Here is a 17,297-nt window from a genome sequence, read left to right on the forward strand (position 1 = left end):
TCTAATGGTGTTCATCCTGACACCTATAGACTACTTTTGTTCCCTTTCTCACTCAAGGATAAGGCATCTAAATGGCTGGAATCCTTCCCTAAGGAGAGTTTGACAACCTGGGAAGATGTGGTGAACAAATTTTTAGCCAAATTCTATCCTCCTCAAAGAATCAACAGGCTGAGAGCTAAGGTTCAAACTTTCAGGCAGTAGGATGGTGAGACTATATATGAAGCATGGGAGAGGTTTAAAGACCTAACAAGGAGGTGTCCACCAGATATGTTCAATGAATGGGTGCAGCTACACATTTTCTATGAAGGCCTTTCTTATGAATCAAAGAAAGCAGTAGACCACTCATCCGGAGGATCTTTGAACAAGAAGAAGACCATTGAGGAGGCCATAGATGTCATTGAAACTGTAGCAGAGAATGACTACTTCTATGCCTCTGAAAGAGGGAACACTAGAGGAGTGATGGAGCTAAACAATGTAGATGCTCTGCTGGCCCAAAACAAGCTCATTACCAAGCAATTAGCTGACCTCACCAAGAAGATGGAGAGGAACCGAGTAGCAGCAATCACCACCTCATCAACAACCCAAGAGGGAGTGAATGCAGAGGCAGAGAGTGAGCAGGAGCAAGCCAACTACATTGGGAATTCACCTAGACAAAATTATGACCCATACTCCAAGACCTACAACCCTGGTTGGAGGAATCACCCAAACTTTGGGTGGGGGAATCAACAAGATCAAAGCCAAGATCAGAGACGTCACAACCCCAACAAAAATGCAGCTCACCAATAATTCACACAGAGAACATATCAACACCACCATAACAACACCTCTCCACATCCATATCAAAACCAAAATAACACTCCTCATCCTTCTACCTCCAATCCCAACCTACCATCATCTGATGACAGACTCTCAAGGATTGAGAACCTGCTTGAAGGCATATGCAAAGAGATTCAAGATAACAAGGTGTTCAAGGAGGAAGTGTGAGCAAATTTTAAAAACCAGGGAGACACCATCAAGAGGTTGGAATCTCAAGTGGGGTATCTCTTTGAGCAGATTCCCAAACCTACAGATGGATTCCCAAGTGACACAGAGAAAAATCTGAGAGGTGAAATAAAGAAAGTAAGATGGGAAGATTGCAAGATGGTCACTATAAGTGGTAAAGAGACTGAGGACAAGCCAAACAGGCCGCCAGAACAACCTGGAGATACCTCAACAGAGAAGAAGGAAAAAGATCACCAAGAACCAAAAATCTCACAACAGGAGCTGCTGAGACTCTATGCACCCTTTCGCCAACTACTCAATGGTGCTGTGGAGAAGAGAATATACTCAAGATTTCTTGACTTGTTTGCATCTCTGCATGTAAACATACCATTCATCAAGACCATCCAACAAATGCCTGCATACATCAAGTATATGAAGGAACTGCTTCCCAAGAAAAGCTCACTCAAGGGAGGCCAAACTATAGTGATGAACAAGGAGTGCAGCGCTCTCATTCAACCAGAGTTGCCTACAAAAAGAAAGGACCCAGGGAGCTTTCACATCCCCTGTGCCATAGGAGAAACAATGTTTGATAAAGCACTCTGCGATTTGGGAGCAAGCATCAACTTAATGCCCTTATCCCTTATGAAGAGGCTGCAGATCAATGAGATAATGCCCACAGATGTTGTCATCAGGCTGGCTGACAAAACTCAAAAACAAGCAATAGGAGTGGTGGAAAACGTGTTGATAAAGGTTGAGAAATACTTTCTTCCCACAGACTTTGTCATATTGGACACGGAAGAGAGTCACACTCACCCAATCATATTAGGAAGACCATTCCTAGCTACAGCCAGAGCACTCATAGATGTGGAGCGAGGGGAGCTAATCTTGAGGATCCATGATGAACAGCTCACCTTCACTGTTTTCAAACACTCACAAGAAACAGATCAAGAGAATAAGGAACCAAGGAAGGATCACAGTGAGATACTGAAAGAAGAAACAAGCACTGAAGCATAACCAGCACATCTGGGAACTCCCTTGATTTATGAACAAGGCAAACAGCAACTGCCACAGCTCAAAAAAAATCAGGAGGAACCTAAACCACTAGAATCATATGAGACCAGTAACCACATTTCCTTAGAGGAGGAGGTCACAAAGAGTAAGACAACATCACAAGGAACAAAGAAGAAGGTACCAAGGAGGTCAACCCAAACTTGACAAACACTTGGTGAAATCCTTATTATGCAATATATAGTGAAGAATAAGTGGTGTTCAAAGCATGCCAAGAAAGCATGAATGCAATTCAGAGCATGCTAGTCATGGAGCCTTGAACAAAACTTTTTCATCATAGTGCTACAAACTAAGTTTGGTGTCACCCAACGTGCCACCAATGTGCATATAAGAATACACAGTTAGTTAGTTAGTTGGTGTTCATGAATAAACAATCTAGTTCTTTTTCTTTATTATTCTAGCCGTAAAGTTTAATTTCTCAATGATATTAATTTTTCTTATTTTATTTTTATAGGAAAAGGGAAAGGAGCATTGAAGGGGATTGACTGGACAATTAAATGAGGAAGGTTCGGACACCACAAAAGGAGGGTACTACACACGTGCCTCAAGGAGGGACGCATTGGAAAATGTTGCCATGCAACATTGAAAAGGATGAGACATATGGAAGGACAAGAGCAAATACTAAACCTTCAGTCCAACTGTATGAGCCAACAAGAAGAGTGGCAGAAACAACAAATGGAGCAGCAACAGGAACACTACTCCCAGCTCACTCAAGCCATCAACCAAGTGAATGAAAGGCAAGAGCGTCAAGATAAGTGCTTGCAAGAACTCAACCAGCGGCAGCTAGCTCAGATGAAAGCATTCAACGAGTTCAGTGTACTTAATGAAGGACGGCAACTACATAGGAAGGAGTTCAACATAAACACTCAAGCCAAGTTGAACTACATGTCTAGTCATATAGATCATCTACACTATGCCATCCTTACATATGATGAGGTCCAAAAAGATTTTGTAGAACAAGAAGAAAGGAAGGTGAAACAGCAGAAGGAAACATTAAAGAAGAAGATGGAAGATGCTGGCTTCTGGAAGAAGTTGATTGGAAAAGGCAAGGGAGGTGGGAGCTCAAGCGCAACAAGTAAACACAAAGAGGACGAGCAAGAGGGAGAGCATGGGCAACCTCATGAGTAAAAGGTGGTGGAGTTCCTTCTTTGGTCCATTTTTTTTCTATGCTTTAAATAAGGAAGATCTTGTATGAAATAGAACATGCTTCCATGTTAGTTTGAACCTTTTTCAATTCTGTCTTTTAAACTTTTTGTTGATTAGGGCTGTGTTTTCTAGTCTGAATGTCATTACTGCATCATTTCCTTACTTAATTGTATGCTTGTCCTTTTGAATCAAATGAAAAGAGAATGAGTGTTTTATAAAAGACCAGAGTGGAGTTCATACTATGGAGTAAGTTCCTGAGTTTGTGGTGTGGTCATAAGTTAGCTAAGTTGGTTCAACCACAAGGTGGGAAGACAACTATCTGTCATGAATCATATGCTTGAACACACCCCATGAGACTAGCTAAATAACAAGATCCGAATAAGAAAAAGGGAAAGAACAATCAAAGTTGAAGAATAAAAGAAAAATAGCAAGAAAAGAGGCTAGGCACCAAGGGTTTGAGTCTTAAGGGATGTGTCTGTGGTGTTCCTGTAACAAGGATCTGCTTGGATTACTAAGCTCTCAGGGGTGCTTTATCACCTGATAACTTGGGTTAACTAATCCGGGATTATCAGCTGAAAGTCCACTATCAAGAGCAATCTTTGCTACGGAACATTTAGTAACCCAAAGAGGTGCTGGACACCAAGTTGACACCACTAACGTCCTGAGTCAAAGTCCCTGCATACTTCACCTTTTCTCTCTGCAAGCAAAGCTAAGCCCAATGAAAAAGATAACTACTTCAAACTCAAGATTCAGAGGCCCATACCCAAGACTTGAAGAGCTAACGAAATGCATGTGGTATAATCAGTGACCATACTTCATCTCTTCTCATGAGCAATTGACCAAGGAATTGGCTATTGATCAAGATTTGAGAGATTGAATTACCAAGAAATTGGAATTCGATCACTTAAGATTGCCAAGGAGATCAATGAATGCATTGATTGAGGAAGAGATGAAAATGAACTTGATCCGGAGAATGCAACATCTCCTGAGCCCAATGAACTCCCCATTTCTGATCTTACCCATTCTCTTTAATTTCTGCCATTTACTTTTATGAGCAATTACCCCATTCCCGTTTAAGGTTCTGCAATTTACTTTCCGCCATTTACATTCAGCTTTTTATTTCTAGCATTTACTGTTTCTGCTATTTACTTTCCCGCCATTTAATTTTCTGCAAATCTCAAATCAAATTCTGGTTCGCTCAACTATAACATTCCTCTAATTCAAGTTTCTTGATCAATCAATCTCTGTGGGATTCGACCTTACTCTATTGTGAGTTTTTACTTGACGACAAATTCAGTACACTTGCCGAAGAAAATTTGTTGAGAGACAAGTTTTGTGCGTATCAGCATGCTAAACCAATCACCAAAGACAAGAAGCGGGATGTTCACCGGCTTCTCTGTGAGAACACACCAAACAAGCAAGGTGAGGTCTGCCATGAGGGACGACTTGTGGGTGCTAGGTAGCACATAATAAGATATGATCTGGGCCCAAGCTCTACCTTCAACAGTGAGAAAGCGAGCGTCAATGCTCTTGGGCCTCATCCGCACTCGACCATGGATCCAAAATGCCTCTGGTTCAGCAATGACTCGGAGGATCGAGTCCCAATTGAATCCAAACTTCTCTCGCTGACGTAAGACGTCTTGGTAGCCATCCATGTCACTTGGTACTGGTAGGACATTAAGCACTTACTGAATAGCCTCTTCTAAAACTGAGACTTGCTTTCGGCGCATGTATACCGATTGAAAAGAAGAAAGATGGTAGTTAGTGTAGAATTCTTCCACCAAAAAGAGGTTGATTTCCCTTGGTTTCCTCAAGAGAAACTCCCATCCTCGTTGTTCAATGCGGGGCAAAATATAAGGAGCAACCTTGTCCGGCGGAGCGAGTAGATGCTCAGGATGATAGTTCCTTACGGCTATGGAGGGGAACATAAGTTCACAAAAGCGGTTGGGGAACCTTGAAGAATCTTTCGCCGGTTTGCCCTTTTCATTCACATCAATAGGAGCGGGTGTCTTCCCTTTCTTAGATAGGGGTTTGGCTCCTAATGAAGAGCGCGCCTTAGAGTTTGACCTTTGGGGTGCCCTTTTTGCGGCCGGTTTCCTCGAAGCTATTTCTTTGCCTTTCTTGGTGGCCATCCTAAAAAGAAGGGAAGGAAGGAAAACATTAAACCCAATAATCAATTTGACAAAAATATGCAAGTGACTTGTAGTGCCCATGGTGAATGTAAAAGCAAGGTCATAACACTTGGCATGGGATGCAAGAGGAAGTAAAGCATGCAATGGCATGAGAAGAGTGATCTCAAGCATCCATAATAAAGAGCAAGTCATGTTCAATCAATATCTAATTGGCAAGTATGAACTTGAGGCACACAAATTAGACTCAATGCATTTAAGAGAAAGCAAATGAATGAGGAGGGAGCACCAATTTGAAAATCTTCGACTAAAATGAACCAAAATGGTATGTGTGCATTTCCTCGAACACTTGGCGTGCAATAATCAAGCAATGAGCAATTATGAGATACTGAACTAATTCAAAGCCCAAAATTGAACATCAATCATCACATAAACATCACACAATCGCAAAGATAAGAAAAAGAATGACAAAAGATCTATTAATACAAATTAAGCTCAAATTCAACATCCATGGAGAAATAAGGAAAAACGAAAAGTAAGCAAACAAGAAGTAAGAAACATCATCATGCAAGTGAAAGAGAAACTAAGTAAAGCAATAAGAAGCATCTAACTAGAAGAAATAATGCAAGAGAAAATAAAGAAGAGAAGTAGAAGAAGTGAAACCTTGAAAAGTATGAAGGAACAAGGTTGAATCTTCTTTTGTGAAGATGAGAAAGAAAATAGGAGAAGTGTAGTGCCACCGGAAAAGGTGGTTGTCGCCGGTGAGTGGCCGGAGACAGTGGTGGTAGATTATGGAGGAAGAAGAAGAAGAGGAGGGAAATGATGGAGGAAGAAGGAAAAGAAACTAAGAAAGAAAAGGGGTTGAGATAAAGAAAAACAGGGCAAGGCACGAAGGTATTAAACTGACTCGCGCAACCGGCGCGCGCGCACAAGGTGCGCTGGCGCGTCGGTGAGGGTGCTAGCAGAGGACGCGTGCGCGTCAGTGGCGCGCGCGTGTGAGGGAAGTTGTGCCTCAGGCACAGAAGTGGCACAAAGTTGGCTCAAGTCTCTGGTTTTTGTACCAGAGTGAATCAGTGAGGCAGGCGCGCGGATGCGCACTTTGCGCAGACGCGTGCTTGAGGTATTTCGCAACTGGCGCGGATGCGCAGAACGCGCGGACGCTTCAGTTTTGGCACAAGGTTGGCCCAATTGTGACACAACTCTCTGGTTTTTGTACCAAAGAATCCACATATCTCCGTCGGCGCGCGCGCGCACCGTGCGCTGGCGCGTCGATGGTTAAATTGCAAGGGTGCGCGCAGGCGGCATGTACGCAAACGCGTGGGTGCCTGGCGCGAGTTGGGCACAAAGTGGGCATGACTCTCGGGTATTTGGCCCAAGAATGGAATTTCGCCACCGGCGTGCGCGCACTGTGCGCTAGCGCGTCGGTGCCCTTCTTCAAAGAAAAAATTTTTGTTTTCTTTATCTTTTTCACATCCTATCTATATGAACATTCTACCTATCCAACAAAATCAACAAAGCTAGCATTTCTATGCATTCAATCAATCATCAAAAGATCACAAAATTCACAAGAAACTAAAGAATGCAAACAAGATGGTATAAACAAGGAAGTTCTTACCACGGTGGGGTGCCTCCCACCAAGCACTTTTCTTTAATGTCCTTAAGTTGGACGATCCTTTTGTTAAGCTTCCTCTCTTCTTGGTGCATCCTCAAATATGTACACCTCTAGCTCTTTTGGGGGCTTGCACCCATGGTACTTCTTCACTCTATGTCCATTCACTTTGAAAGTTGCTTCACTCTTGGGATCAAACAATTCCACCACTCCGTAGGGCTTCATCTCCTTCACCTTGAAAGGTCCTTCCCATCTAGAGCGGAGCTTGCCAGGAATAAATCGGAGCCTTGAGTTGTAGAGGAGGACCTCATCACCTTTTTGAAAGTCCTTCTTCCGGATGTGATGGTCATGGAATGCTTTAGTCTTTTCCTTGTAGATTCGGGCATTCTCATATGACTCGTTCCTCAAATACTCAAGCTCCTCTAGTTGTAACTTCCTAGCTTCACCCACCTTGGCTAAATCCATGCTGCACTGCTTTACCGCCCAATAGGCTCGATGCTCAATCTCCACCGGGAGGTGGCATGCCTTACCATAGACGATCCGGAAAGGACTCATCCCTATCAGAGTCTTGTAGGCCGTTCTATACGCCCATAGTGCATCTCCTAACCGGAAGCTCCAATCCTTTCTTTGCGGATTGACCACTTTCTCCAAGATTCTCTTGATTTCCCGGTTGGACACTTTTGCTTGTCCATTTGTTTGCGGATGATAAGAAGTAGCAACCTTATGTGACACTCCATAGCGCTTGAGCAATGCTTCTACCTTTCTATTACAAAAGTGGGATCCTTGGTCGCTCACGATTGCTCGTGGCGACCCATAACAGCATACAATGTGATTCCTAATGAAAGACACAACGGCATTGGTGTCGTCAAGGCGGGTAGGTATGGCCTCTACCCACTTTGATACGTAGTCAATCGCTAACAGAATATACAGATACCCACTAGAGTTGGGAAACGGTCCCATAAAGTCAATGCCCCATAAATCAAATATTTCACAGAACAACATAGGTTGTTGAGGCATTTCATCCTTTTGGGATGCGTTTCCTGACTTCTGACACTGATGGCAAGACACACATAACTGGTTAGCATCCTTGAATAAGGTTGGCCACCAGAATCCACAATTCAACACTTTTTTAGCGGTCCTTTGTGGGCCAAAGTGGCTGATGCCAGGACATTTTGGCCAGTTTCACGGACCTTTTCTTTACTATTTTTAAGGTAGTTTCATGCATTTTCTTAGAAAATAAGCTAGTTTTGGGTAGATATTCACTTACATCTTGATTCAAGCATAGATTGTGCACTTTACATGATTTCATGAGAATTTTGCATGAATTATATGACAAATTAGAGGATGCATGTCTCATGATTTAGATTAGAACTTTGATGCACTTTATTGCTTGATTTCAGGACAAAGGAAGCAAGGAAGAACCACGTTAGCAGCCACGTTAGTCTAACTAACATGACCACTAACGTGGAATGGGAGCTAGCTTGCAACGTTAATGAGAAAAGTAATCGCCAATAACGCTCTCGAAGCCATCATAACCCACGTTAAGAGTCACGTTAACTAAGTTAACGTGAACTCTAACGTGGAAGAAAGAAAATGGAGCCAACGTTAGTGACACTTACCTTTGTCACTAACGTTGGACCAAGCTCATAAGTGGCCACGTTAAGAGCCACGTTAACTTAGTTAACTTGAACTCTAACGTTAAGAAGCAAAAGAGAAGCCAACGTTAGTGACATTCACCTTTGTCACTAACGTTGGCCAAGCCTCCATAAGCCACGTTAACTCCCACGTTAACTTAGGTAACGTGGAAGCTAACGTGGAGAGAGCAATTGATAGCCAACGTTAGTGACACTTACCTTTGTCACTAACGTTGGGGTGAACCACCAAGAGCCACCATGAGCAACGTTAACTCCCACGTTAACTTAGTTAACGTGGATAAAGAGATGATGAGCCAACGTTAGTGACACTCACCTTTGTCACTAACGTTGGAGATGGCTAGCATGACTACGTTAGAAGCCACGTTAACTTAGTTAACGTGGACCTTAACGTGGGAAATAGGGGCACATTGGAACGTTAGTGACAAAGGTAAGTGTCATTAACGTTCTCGAAGAATTGGCACTGCTACGTTAGAAGCCACGTTAACCTAGTTAACGTGGACTCTAACGTAGGGACAAGGGAGGACTCTCCACGTTATTGGGAAAGGTAAGTCCCATTAACGTGTGCGAAGGACTAAGAGGCAACGTTAGTGGTCACGTTAGTGCCACTAACGTTGAAGTCAACGTGATCATATTTGGGTTAGGAACGTTAGTGAAAAAGGTGATTGTCACTAACGTTCTTGAACCCACACTTTCACTTAACGTTGACACCACTAACGTCCTGAGTCAAAGTCCGTGCATACTTCACCTTTTCTCTCTGCAAGCAAAGCTAAGCCCAATGAAAAGGATAACTGCTTCAAACTCAAGATTCAGAGGCCCATACCCAAGACTTGAAGAGCCAACTAGAAGATGAGAAGAGTAGTATATATAGGAATAGCTTTGAATTAGTTAGGGAGTTGGAAAGTTTAGGGAGCCTTTGGCATAGAACTACTCTTTGTATTTTACTTTCTCTGCACTTCTAGTTTTACTTTCATCATGTATTCTCCATCTTGGTTTTCATTTTCCAGAGCTATGGACAACTAAACCCCTTTCATTGTGTTAGGGAGCTCTGTTGTAATTTGATGGATCGATATTAGTTTTCATTCTCCTTCTTCTATCTTTTCTCTTGTTTTTACTAGAAAGCTTTCGATCTTCATCCAATTGGGTAGTTATCTTGGAAAAGAAACTATTCATACTTGGATCTCTTCTGAACCTTGAAAGAGGAATGAAGAGATCATGCTAGAAATGCTTTCTCATGCTGGACCAAATTGGGTTTGGATGGATATGTGACTATAATCCTACCAACACTTGATTTGGGAAATGCATGTGGTATAATCAGTGACCATACCTCATCTCTTCTCATGAGCAATTGAACAAGGACTTGGCTATTGATAAAGATTTGAGAGATTGAATTACCAAGAAATTAGAATTCGATCACTTAAGATTGACAAGGAGATCAATGAATGCATTGATTGAGAAAGAGATGAAAATGAACTTGATCCGGAGAATGCAACATCTCCTGAGCCCAATGAACTCCCCATTTCTGATCTTACCCATTCTCTTCAATTTCTGCCATTTACTTTTATGAGCAATTATCCCATTCCCGTTTAAGATTCTACAATTTACTTTCCGCCATTTACATTCAGCTCTTTATTTCTAGCATTTACTGTTTCTGCTATTTACTTTCCCGCCGTTTAATTTTCTACAAATCTCAAATCAAATTCTGGTTCGCTCAACTAGAACATTCCTTTAATTAAAGTTTCTTGATCAATCAATCTCTGTGGGATTCGACCTCATTCTATTGTGAGTTTTTACTTGACAACGAATTCGGTACACTTGCCGAAGAAAATTTGTTGAGAGACAAGTTTTGTGCGTATCAAGTTTATGGCGCCGTTGCCGGGGATTGATTTTGTATCAACAATGATTAAGTTGGAGGATCACTAGATTGAGCATTTGTTATTCTGTTGATTTAAATTTCTGTTTGAGCACTTTACTTTTGGTTTTAGTTGTTTTGTATTCCCATCCCTTTAACCCCTTTATTTCAGTTGTTTACACTCTGTTTCACTCACCCACTAATTGTTTGATATATTGCATCACTCACACTAACAGTAATTCTAACAGAATACTTTCTGGATCTGTTTCCTTGCTTGTAATTTGTTTGTTGTATGACAGGGAGGAGAAGCGGGGCTTCAACTTCCTTTGATTCTGAATCTGAGAGGACCTTCCTTAGATTAAGGAGGGAAACAAGAGAAAAAAGAGTAGTGGGTGCTGAGAAAGAGGAAGAGTACTTTGAACTAGACATGGAGGAGAATATGGAGAACCATCATGAAAAAGAGGCTCACAACCATGGCAGAGAAGGTCTAGCAAATCATGCTGGGCAAGAGAGAAGAGTTCTAGGCTCTTACATCAACCCAAACCCAGGAAACTGTGGAAGTAGCATCCAAAAGCCAACCATACATGCCAACAACTTTGAACTAAAACCACAGCTCATCACCTTTGTTCAGAACAACTGTTCATTCGGAGGAGGCGTCCAAGAAGACCCCAATCAACATCTAACCACCTTCCTGAGGATATGCGATACTGTGAAGTCTAATGGTGTTCATCCTGACACCTATAGACTACTTTTGTTCCATTTCTCACTCAAGGATAAGGCATCTAAATGGCTGGAATCCTTTCCTAAGGAGAGTTTGACAACCTGGGAAGATGTGGTGAACAAATTTTTAGCCAGATTCTATCCTCCTCAAAGAATCAACAGGCTGAGAGCTGAGGTTCAAACTTTCAGGCAGCAGGATGGTGAGACTCTATATGAAGCATGGGAGAGGTTTAAGGACCTAACAAGGAGGTGTCCACCAGATATGTTCAATGAATGGGTGTAGCTACACATTTTCTATAAAGGCCTTTCTTATGAATCAAAGAAAGCAGTAGACCACTCATCTGGGAGATCTCTGAACAAGAAGAAGACCATTGAGGAGGCCATAGATGTCATAGAAAATGTAGCAGAGAATGACTACTTCTATGCCTCCGAAAGAGGGAACACTAGAGGAGTGATGGAGCTAAACAATGTAGATGCTCTGCTGGCCCAAAACAAGCTCATTACCAAGCAATTAGCTGACCTCACCAAGAAGATGGAGAGGAACCAAGTAGCAGCAATCACCACCTCATCAACAACCCAAGAGGGAGTGAATGCAGAGGTAGAGAGTGAGCAGGAGCAAGCCAACTACATTGGGAATTTACCTAGACAAAATCATGACCCATACTCCAAGACCTACAACCCTGGATGGAGGAACCACCCAAACTTTGGGTGGGAAAATCAACAAGACCAAGGCCTAGATCAAAGACGTCCAAATCCCAACAATTTAGGTCACCAACATGCCACACCTAGACCATATCAGCACCTACATAACCACCCCTCTCAATACTTATACCAAGGGAAAACTAACCTTTCTCATCCATCCAACCGCAACCCACCATCATCTGATGACAGACTCTCGAAGATTGAAAACCTACTTGAAGGTATATGCAAAGAGATTTAAGACAGTAAAGCGTTCCGAGAAGAAGTGATGTCCAATATGCAGAATCAGGATGCTGCCATCAAGAAACTTGAGACACAAATTGGCTACCTATTCAAGCAAATTCCCAGCCACAACCTTCGCAGCAATACTAACTCAACCCAAAGGGAGGAGTGTCAGGCTATCATCCTTCAGAGTGGGAAGGAACTGAAGGAAACCCCCCAGAAACCACAAGAAAAGGACTCAAATGAAAAGGAAGAAGAGCAGGATGGAGCTCGAGTTCCCACTTTGAGTTCACAAAAAGGGGAAGGAGTGCTGAAGCCAGACGTCCCAAGAGTCTCATACCCTCAGCAATTAAAGAAGAAGGGGGATGACAGCCAGTTCTTGAGATTTTTGGAAATCTTCAAGAAACTACAAATCAACATACCTTTTGCTGAAGCAATAGAGCAAATTACCCCTCTACGCCAAGTTTTTAAAGGAGCTAATGACTAAGAATAAAAGCTGGAAGAACAGCGAGACTGTGATACTAACCGAAGAATGTAGTGCTATCATTCAGCATAAACTACCCCAGAAATTGAAGGATCCAGGGAGCTTTCAGATGCCTTGTATCATAGGGGAAATCACAGTGAAAAAGGCTCTATGTGACTTAGGAGCCAGCATAAATTTGATGTCGTTAGCCATGATGAGAAAAATGAAGATTGAAGAGGCTAAACCAACAAAGATGGCCCTACAACTGGCAGACAGATCGTTCAAGTTCCCTCATGGCGTAGTAGAAGATTTGCTGGTGAAAGTGGGAGATTTCATCTTCCCAGCAGACTTTGTAGTGCTGGACATGCAGGAGGAAACCAAGGCTTCCATCATCCTGGGAAGGCCGTTCTTGGCCACTGCTGGAGCTGTCATTGATGTACAAAAGGGGGACCTCACCCTGAGATTACACAATGAAAAGATGACATTCAATGTGTTCAAAGCCATGAGTTACCCACCAGAACAATTGGGAGAATGTATGAGGTTGGACTCACTTGAAGATGCAATGTAGGAGAGTTTTGAAGAAGAAGAACCTGAAGGGTTAACAGAGGAGGAGTCAACGTTTAGTGAAGATATTGCAACAGTAGAGATTCATATACAAGGGGCATCAAAAGAAGAGAACGAAAAGTCAGAAGCACCCAAACTTGAACTCAAAGCACTGCCACCCACTCTCAAATATGCATACTTAGGAGAAAATGAAAGTTACCCAGTGATCATAAGCTCGTGCCTCAGCCAAGATCAAGAGGATGAACTACTCAAAGTATTGCGAAAGCACAAGGATGCCATTGGATGGACTCTTGCTGACCTGAAAGGAATAAGTTCAGCCATATGCATGCATAAGATACTACTGGAAGATGATGCCAAACCATCCATTCAATCCCAAAGGAGGCTGAACCCAATCATGAAGGAAGTGGTACAAAAAAAAGTTATGAAGTTATGGCAGGAAGGGGTAATCTACCCGATCTCAGACAGCCCCTGGGTCAGCCCCGTGCATGTCGTGCCCAAAAAGGGAGGAATCACTGTAGTTCCCAATGGGAAGAACGAACTAATTCCTACAAGGACCGTCACAGGATGGCAGATATGTATAGACTATCGGAAACTCAATGAGGCTACACGAAAGGACCATTTCCCCCTCCCATTTATGGATCAGATGTTGGAAAGACTCGTAGGACATGCATATTACTGTTTTCTTGATGGTTATTCAGGATATAACCAAATAGTGGTTGATCCTAGAGACCAAGAGAAAACTTCATTTACCTGTCCATATGGAGTGTTTGCCTACAGGCGCATGCCATTTGGGCTATGTAATGCACCTGCGACTTTCCAGCACTGCATGCTTTCTATCTTCTCAGATATAATAGAGAAATTCATTGAAGTTTTTATGGATAATTTCTCGGTATTTGGAGATTCCTTTACTAGCTGCCTGAGTCACCTTGCCTTAGTATTGAAAAGGTGCCAAGAGACCAATCTGGTCTTGAACTGGGAGAAATGTCACTTTATGGTGACAGGAGGAATAGTCCTTGGCCATAAGGTCTCTAACCAAGGCATTGAAGTGGACAGGGCTAAAGTGGAACTTATTGAAAAACTGCCTCCACCTAGTGATATCAAGGCAATTAGGAGCTTTTTAGGGCATGCTGGCTTTTACAGAAGATTTATTAAAGATTTTTCAAAGATAGCCAAGCCCTTAAGCAATCTCCTTATATCTGATACACCATTTATCTTCGATGAATCATGCATGCTAGCATTTGAAAATTTGAAAATAAGGTTGTCCTCTGCTCCTATCATTTCCCCACCTGATTGAAACTTCGGTGCTAAAGTGATTGTGATCACAGATCACACAGCACTTAAATACTTGTTTGCCAAGCAAGAATCAAAACCAAGACTAATAAGATGGATCTTATTGTTGCAGGAATTCAATATTGAAATCAGAGACAAGAAAAGAGTAGAGAAAAGGTAGCAGATCACCTATCCAGAATCCCTCATGAGGAAAGTGGAACACATGATACAAGTGTGAACGAGCTCTTCCTCGATGAGCAGCTGATGACAGTTCAGAAAGCACCATGGTTCGCAGACATTGCCAACTTCAAGGCAACTGCAGCCTTACCTCCAGAGATCAATAAACATCAAAAAAGGAAGCTCATGAATGATGCAAAATACTTTGTCTGGGATGAGCCATATCTCTTCAAGAAGTGCTCAGATGGAATCCTTAGAAGATGTGTTTCGGAAGAAGAAGGACGAGAGGTCCTATGGAATTGCCATGGCTCATGCTATGGAGGCCACTTTTGAGGGGACAGAACTGCAGCAAAGGTGTTACAAAGCGGATTCTTTTGGCCCACCCTTTTCAAGGATGCCAAAGAACTAGTAAAGAGCTGCAATGAATGTCAAAGATCTGGAAACTTACCCAAAAGAAATGAGATGCCACAAAATTTCATCTTGGAACTAGAACTGTTTGATATGTGGGGAATCAATTTCATGGGACCATTCCCAACCTCATATTCAAACGAGTACATCTTGGAATCAGTGGATTACGTTTCCAAGTGGGTAGAGGCTATTGCAACCCCAACGAATGACAACAAGGTGGTCATGAACTTCCTCAGGAAGAATATCTTTAGCCGGTTTGGAGTCCCACAAGCACTCATCAGTGATGGAGGGAGCCATTTTTGTAACAGACCACTAGAAGCTCTTCTCCTATGATATGGGGTAAAACACAAGGTGGCCACGCCTTACCATGCCCAAACAAGTGGGCAAACGGAGATATCCAACAGAGAGCTAAAGAGGATTCTGGAAAAGACTGTGGGAGCATCAAGAAAGGATTGGTCAAAGAAGCTGGATGATGCTCTTTGGGCATACAGAACAACATTCAAAACTCCACTTGGAATGTCCCCATATCAACTGGTGTATGGTAAAGCTTGTCATTTACCACTGGAGCTAGAACACAAAGCTCTCTGAGCTCTCAAGATACTAAATTTTGACAACATTGCTGCTGGTGCAAAGAGGATCCTGCAACTGCAAGAGATGGAGGAATTTAGATCTCAAGCCTATGAAAATGCCAAGATTTATAAAGAAAAGGCGAAGAGAAGACATGACCTGCATCTGGCACCAAGGAGTTTTGAAAAGGGGCAACAAATACTCCTTTACAACTCCAAATTGAGACTGTTCCCTGGTAAACTTAAGTCAAGGTGGTCTGGACCCTTCCTTGTGGTGCGCAGAAATTGTGACTACACTTTGATTATGTAAAATTCATCGCTCTTTCTTTCCCTCGTAATGGCGCCAAAAACATGATGCCAATACCATGGTTCACAACTTCGCACAACTAACCAGCAAGTGCACTGGGTCGTCCAAGTAATACCTTACGTGAGTAAGGGTCGAATCCCATGGAGATTGTTTGTATGAAGCAAGCTATGGTCACCTTGTAAATCTCAGTCAGGTGGATATAAAATAGTAATGGGGTTTTCGAAAATAATTAATAAAATAGTCATAGAAATACTTATGTAAATCATTGGTGAGAATTTCAGATAAGCGAATAGAGATGCTTTCGTTCCTCTAAACCTCTGCTTTCCTGCTATCTTCATCCAATCAGTCTTACTCCTTTCCATGGCTGGCTTTATGTAATGCATCACCATTGTCAATGGCTACTTTCGGTCTTCTCTCAGGAAAATGATCCAAATGCCCTGTCATGGCATGGCTAATCGTCTAGAGGCATCACCCTTGTCAATGGTTACATCCTATCCTCTCAGTGAACATGGTCAACGCACCCTGTCACGGCATGGCTATTCATCTGTCGGTTCTCGATCATACTGGAATAGGATTTACTATCCTTTTGCGTCTGTCACTACGCCCAGCAATCGCGAGTTTGAAGCTCGTCACAGTCATTCAATCATTGAATCCTACTCGGAATACCACAGACAAGGTTTAGACTTTCCGGATTCTCTTGAATGCTGCCATCAATCTAGCTTATACCACGAAGATTCTGGTTAAGAGATCTAAGAGACACTCATTCAATCAAAAGTAGAACGAAAGTGGTTGTCAGGCACACGTTCATGGGGAATGATGATGATTGTCACGTTCATCACATTCAGGTTGAAGTGCGAATGAACATCTTAGAAGCGAAATAAGATGAATTGAATAGAAAACAGTAGTACTTTGCATTAGTCTTTGAGGAACAGCAGAGCTCCACACCTTAATCTATGGAGTGTAGAAACTCTACCGTTAAAAATACATAAGTGAAAGGTCCAGGCATGGCCGAATGGCCAGCCCCTCTGATCTAAGAACCAGGCGTCCAAAGATGATTCCTCCGATTCAAAGATGTCTAATACAATAGTAAAAGGTCCTATTTATAATAAACTAGCTACTAGGGTTTACAGAAGTAAGTAATTGATGCATAAATCCACTTTCGGGGCCCACTTGGTGTGTGCTTGGGCTGAGCTTGAGTGTTGCACGTGTAGAGGTCCTTCTTGGAGTTGAACACCAGCTTTTGTGCCAGTTTGGGCATTGAACTCCACTTTGCAACTTGTTTCTGGCGCTGGACGCCAGAATTGGGCAGAGAGCTGTCGTTGAATGGCAGTTTGCGTCGTCTAAACTTGGGCAAAATATGGACTACTATACATTGCTAGAAAACCCTAGATGTCTACTTTCCAACGCAATTGGAAGCGCGCCATTTCGAGTTCTGTAGCTCCAGAAAATCCACTTTGAGTGCAGG

The 17,297-nt window shown here is 42.5% G+C and overlaps 1 long non-coding RNA gene across 1 annotated transcript in view; it reads left to right on the plus strand.

Moving 5' to 3' along the window:
- Positions 378-17,297, plus strand: part of LOC110267037 — a 20,912-nt gene continuing 3,992 nt past the window's right edge. Inside the window, exons 1-2 of the long non-coding RNA XR_002354343.1 lie at positions 378-405; positions 12,818-12,820. This is a non-coding gene — a long non-coding RNA (uncharacterized LOC110267037). The remainder of the gene's footprint in view (positions 406-12,817; positions 12,821-17,297) is intronic.

The sequence above is a fragment of the Arachis ipaensis genome, chromosome B09 (genome assembly GCF_000816755.2).
Source record: "Arachis ipaensis cultivar K30076 chromosome B09, Araip1.1, whole genome shotgun sequence".
Lineage (NCBI taxonomy): Eukaryota > Viridiplantae > Streptophyta > Magnoliopsida > Fabales > Fabaceae > Arachis > Arachis ipaensis.